The sequence below is a fragment of the Urocitellus parryii genome, chromosome 11 (genome assembly GCF_045843805.1).
Source record: "Urocitellus parryii isolate mUroPar1 chromosome 11, mUroPar1.hap1, whole genome shotgun sequence".
In the NCBI taxonomy this organism is placed as follows: domain Eukaryota; kingdom Metazoa; phylum Chordata; class Mammalia; order Rodentia; family Sciuridae; genus Urocitellus; species Urocitellus parryii.
The window spans coordinates 13143328-13149327 of NC_135541.1; positions in this window are offsets into that span (position 1 = coordinate 13143328).

Sequence of the window (6000 nt, forward strand, 5' to 3'; positions counted from 1 at the left end):
CCTCCTCCAGACAGATGTTGGGAAAGTAGCAAATGCTTCCTGTTCTGTGGCCAAGTCAAAACCAGCTGCTTGGTGCTGCAGGGGCAGGGCTACCCACCAGCCCATTACCAGACCTCTCTGCAGCTCCCCAGAAGAGCCGCCAGCGGCTGCCCACCACCTCCATCCCTCCAGGCCAAGAGATCCTGGAAAGAAGGCAAAGTGTGCTCTCTCCTCCCCCACCCCAGACCTGGCCCGGGGTCAGGTTTGGGCCCCACAGCCGGCAGAAACTCCAAGATGTGTGTTCCAGGCACAGAGTAGCTTTGGTTTTAATAATTAACAGCAGCAAATATTGATTTACACAACCACTTCCAGGCCTGCGCACTTCCGGGCACCCATTGAAATGCAGCCAGAGGAATATCCATTCCCACACTGGCCCTGGGGGAGGTGAGACCTCTGTGTTCCAGGTGGACAGGAGGGTGTGCACACACAGGCTGACTTGGCTGTGTGTACATGGACATATTGTGTTTCTGAGTGCGTGGGAATGCCTGTGTGTGTGTATACATGTGTAGCTCTTGCACGTGTGTGTGTGTGTGTGTGAAAGTCCCTGAGTACATTTACAGTGGGTGGCTGTATCTGTGTGCTTCATCTGTCACTGTGCCCCTGTACCTAGGTGCAATAGGCCAGGTATGTACCTGTGTGCAGATTTCCAAACCCCTGAGTGGAGAAACCCCTGTAGGGAGCAGGAGGGCCCTGGAGAGTTCGCTGTCTCTTCAAGTGTAACTTCCCAAAGAGAAGGCAATGTCCCTGCTCCGTGTCTGTCAGCAAGCGTGCTGTAACAGTTCAGCTTCCTGATTTCCGCCTTCCAAAGTATTTTCACAGAATGTCCAATGGCGGGCCGGCATGGTGGGTGGGGAAGGAACGGTCAGACCCATTATACGGATGAGGATAGAAGCCCTGGGGAGGTCACCTGCTCCTCAGATGGGTTCCATCAATGTTAGAAACGTGCAGATTCAGAGATACTGGGGGAGAAATGGAGAATGTGTCCCAGGCTTGTGTTCCTTCAGCCTACAGCTGGCTTGCTGGGGACCTTTCTGAGTCTGATTCCCTCCCTGTCAAAGGAAGATGATCCACAAACTAGGCTTGATTCTGGGGTAGGGATGGGGTGACTTGGACCCACAGTCTGGGCTCTGCTGATACAAACAGAGGCTGCCCACCAGACTGGGCAGGGGCCAGGAGGCCTGAGGAGAGGCTGCTGGGCACTAATGCGGGAAGCCCCACCCCAGGCTGTCTAAGAGGCAGGATGCAGGACAATGGGCTGCTGCAACCCTCCTTCCCCGTCAGGATGACTGAGGCGCAGCAGGGGAAGCCACGGTCCGGGGCGTGCAGCCATTGATGAGAAGCCAGGCCTCCTCCTGGACAGGGGCCCAGAGGCTCATTCATGAACCGGTGTCTCTGCGAGCAGCTGCCACTGAGTCTCTCCTTCTGTGCTGAGCCCTGGAATCCACACAGGCCAGTCCTGGGCAGTTACCAAGCAGAGAAACCAAGAGAGGGTCTCAAGAACGCCCTTCTGCTACCACTAGCACCTCTGCCTGGGACCCCCGTGAAGGTGGTGTTTCCACAAGTGGACTCCATCCCGTGGCCATCTGCCCTCCCAGCCGGGAGAGGATTACTCCAGGCCAGTGCTATCAGAAAGGAGCTTAGTCAATCCTGCTTCTGCTACTTCCTGGCCACCTGACCTTGGGAAGACCCCTGTTCACCTTTCTGAACATCTGATCCTGGCAGGATGTCTGTCCGCAGCTGTAAAGCTACACAGTGCCCTCCCTAGAGAGCAGGAGACCTTCAGTCCTGGCCCCACCATACCCCACCTGCAGGGCTGTGGGCAGGTAACGCAACCTTCCTGAACCTCAATCTCCTCATCGGCGAGATGGGACTAATGACAGTCGCTGTGGCACAGCACTAATGGCTGGAGAGTAAGGCAAGATACTGCAGGCGAGCACTAAGCTCTCGGCCAGCCGTGGTGGACCTCGGGGAGCACTGGTGGGTCTGGCTGGCACTTCACACCTGCACGAGTTGCTCAGTCCTTTATCTCTTTACCAGACCATGGTTCCTTGAGGGCAGGGCCTGTGCTAGGTTGATTTCTGGCCCTTTGGGGCCAAGTCCAAGGTTTGGCACTAATCAGAAGCTGGAAAACCTTGATGATGCTAATAAGAGGAACAGCCTCATGTACAGGGCTCTTGCTGCAGGCCAGGTATCGTGCCTGGGCTGCTTTGTGGGCACCGTGGCATGCCGTTCGGTCTGCACAGTGCACTGTCAGGCAGCTGCTGCCCTTCTCCTGACCACAGGTGAGGACGTGGAGGGGACTGTTTATGGTGAAGATGAGAGCTGGGTGGCCAGTTGACAGCCCTAAGCCACTTCCTTGGACACTTCTCCAGACCTGGGTTCAACCTCTCAGATTATACAGGCCACTCAGGGGTCAGGAGTGGTATCCCTTTGGGTTAAATCCCAGTAGCATCTACCCACACATTTTATATCTGACCAGTAGCCATTCTTCATCATTGCCCAGCACTGGCCAGGAAAGGGGCAGCAGGTGTGGAGGAGGACATTTACCTTAGGGTAGAGTGAAGTAGGATGAGAGGGAACTAAGTCCACTTGTGACAGGTCTAGTGCCTGAGGGAAGCGCTGGTTCTGCCCATCACTCCTCCTAGAAGAGAAGAAGATTCTGAGGTCAGGGATGGCCCCAAGTTGAGAGATTTGGGAACTCTGGGAGGAAGTCCCCTCAGAGCTGGGGGAGCTGAAGGGAGATAGACTCCATGGAGCAAGTGTCCTGGGCTTCCCAGGGGGGGAGGGAGGAGAGGGGCTTCGAGAACAGGACTGTGAAGCAGGCTCTCCTTCCCAGAGACCAGAAGTGTGGGCAGAGTCTCTCCATCAGGCCTCCAGTCACAGGATGTCCACAGCCCATCTGAAGAGGGGGAGACTGGGGCGGGCAGAGAGGAGAGCAGTGGAGGCTGAGGCTTCTGGAAAAATAGGGTGCCCAGCCTCTACTCACTCACCACCCCATGCTTCAGGGAGTCACCACCTCAGGCCAGCGGCTACTGCCCTGCTAATGACAACAGCCGCTCGCTGGCTGGGCCACCGCAGGCGGGCCCTGTGCCGAGCCCTCCCTCCAGGCCGGAGGACACAGCCTCCTCGCCACACTGGTCTTCCCACTTTACAGGACCCGGATGTGCCCAAGGGTCACACGGCCCGTCTGCAGCAGCGCTGTCACCCGTGTGAAGCCGTGTGACTTGTGGGGCTCCAGCCACACCCACAGCCCTCACACCCCCACCCAGGAAAGGGAGCAGGCCTGGAGAGGGTGGCGTCAGTGCCTGTCACCCTGGGAAGCCTGCGAGGCCATCTCTGGGGTCAAGGGGAGGAAGTGCCCAGAGGTTCCCAGCATCCAGGGAGCCTGGGGCCGGGAGAGCAGGCCCAGCTTCCGCTGCCGCCTAGGGCCACCCTGACGTGGCCGCACCCCCACCCAGGTCCCATGGAGCAAGGCTGGTCCTGCCAGGGTGAGTCACCTTCCAGACACTCTTCAGTGGCCTGTGGTAGACTTGAGTCAGGCAGAGCTAGGACCGCCACGCCCCAAGAGGGACCAGCCCTCGGGAACCCAGGGCAGCAAGGAGATGCCCAGGCAGCTCTGAGCCCCCTCGGACTCCCCCCCGCAGGAGCCACCCCGGCCCTGCTTGGTGCCAGGGCTCTGCCTCCCAGGGGTGCTGGCGTCTTGAAAGGAGGTCTGTTCTAGACAGCGCTTGACCCCAAAGGATGGATCTGGTGGCAGTGGCATTTCAAGCCGCTGGCATCGTTGTGGGGGAGAGATTCTCGGGCACTGACCACGTGAAGCGTGAGTTGAAGACACACCCCCTCACCCCCAGGTGCCAAAACAATCCACCCCGGGCTCTGGCAGCCCACAGGGCCTCGGCACACGGACGCTTTCGGCCTCACTCAGCCCCAGGGAATGAGAGGGTCTCCCCATTAGGGTCCCATTAAACATTTGCTCAATGACTGACGGAGTGAGGCGGCAGCAGGGGTCACTGAGGACTGTGAGCACTTCCTGGGTGCCAGGGTGCACCCACGTGGGGAGAGGCTGGAGATGGGGGCGGGGCTGGACAGAGCCCCATGGAGATGTCCAGGCAAACTCCCCGGGGACCCACAGGGTCCCTGTGGAGACCTGCTGTGGGCCTGGAACTGTGTCCACCGTGTTAGACGACCTCTCCCCTGTCCCCTGCTGGAAGGTTGGTGGCATTTATCCTCATTTTTACCGATAAACAGAGGCTCAGAGAGCCAAAGCCACCGCTCCTACTAGTGGTGACAGAGCTGGAATTTAAAGCATGTGCCCCGGAGTGAATAGGGACAGCACTACGGGTGGACAGCAGAGGCTGCCCGGAGGCCAGAAAGTCCTGGGGTTGGAGTCTCGGAGAAGCCAGGCGCCCTTCATGGTGGGGACCGCTGTCCTGAGTGGCCCTGTGTGGTGGCTGCTGCCCCGGATCAGCCTAGTTGAGTGGTACCCCCTGTCCACCCTTCTCAGCCCAGGCTCAGACGCTGGCCACTGCAGCTGCCAGCTCCTACCGCACTTCCCTCCAGAGCACCTCAGCCTGCCTTCCCATGTCCCGGGGCCACTTCCCAGGGGGATCGCTCACGTTGGCACAGGACCAAGGCTCGCTCAAGGCTCTGGGGCTCAGCGTCCACCTGGGACCCTGTGCCTGGCCTCTTGGCTCTAGTTCCTGTTGGCCAGAGTCCTGCCCCCTGCAGGGAGCACCCAGCCCTCCCCCCACCCCGCCCGGAAGTCCACCTAAAAGGCCAGGACTGAGCCTAAAGGGCAGGGCAGGGAGGGGCAGCAGGATGGGGCTGAGGAGGGAATTCCTCCCGGCCCTGAAGGGCAGCGGGACAGTAATGACAAAAGCCGCCACCTACTCTGTGCCTTGCGTTTTGTTGAATCGCTCAGATGCCACCTGCCTTGCACATGGGGAAACTGAGGCTCAGAAGGGGCATCGACTCGCCCAAGGTCAAGTTAATGAGACACGACAGACGTCTGGACCCAACTCCAGGTCCAGACCTGAACTTTCAAAACGCAGGTGGCCGGCCTGTGGGCCCCGCCTGCCCGACCTCCAGCTGGGAACACAGCCGCTCAACAAGGCAAGTAATAGTACCAGGGACAATGGCCGCCAGGGCCCTTGCTACGCTGCTGGGGGCGGGCTCCACCCGTGACTGGACTTGTGTGCACTCACCGAACCCTCATCTGCAGAATGAAGGAATAGGACAGAGAGGTTAAGTAACTTGCCCAAGGTCACAGTCACACACAGTCAGTGAAAGTCCAACTTTCACTGACCGTCTGGGTGTCCATGTGGGCCTTCAACACTACCCTGCCCGCCTCTCACCTCCTCCTATCCCAAGGCCCCTCCAGCCAGGCTCCCCTCCTCCGCCCTCCCTCCTGCCCGCCCCTCCATCCCCTCTGCCTCTGGCCCCTCCGACCTCTTCCCACTGGGTCACTGTCTTCCCTGGTCTCTCTCCTAACCCACCCTGCCTTCTGGTCCCCACATTCTCTTCACATGGGGTCCCTCAAGTCTCTGTCCCCTCCCACTTCTCTCAAAACCCCTCTGACCCCATGGCCAGCTCAGCCTAAAATGCTTTGCATTTTTCCAGCTACCACATCTGGGAGGAGCCCAGAGCATGCCAGGACACGGCAGCTGTCCCTCCTCCCTCCCCTCTGCCGTGACCCCAGTGGCACCCTGTAGTTCACGCAGGTATTATCTCCTTCCACCACTGCAGAGGCTTTCTGAGGTGGGACTTTATCAACCTTTTATCCAGATGGGGAAACTGAGGCTCAGAGAGGTTAAGGGATGAACCCAAGGTCACACAGCCAGGAAAGGGCAGCCATCCCAGCTGCCTTCCACTCAGGCTCCCTGCTCCCCAGTGACCTCCCTAGCTCAGCCCGAGTCTTGCTGCCACCACCAAGCCATCCTGCCCAGGCCCAGCTGCAACCCT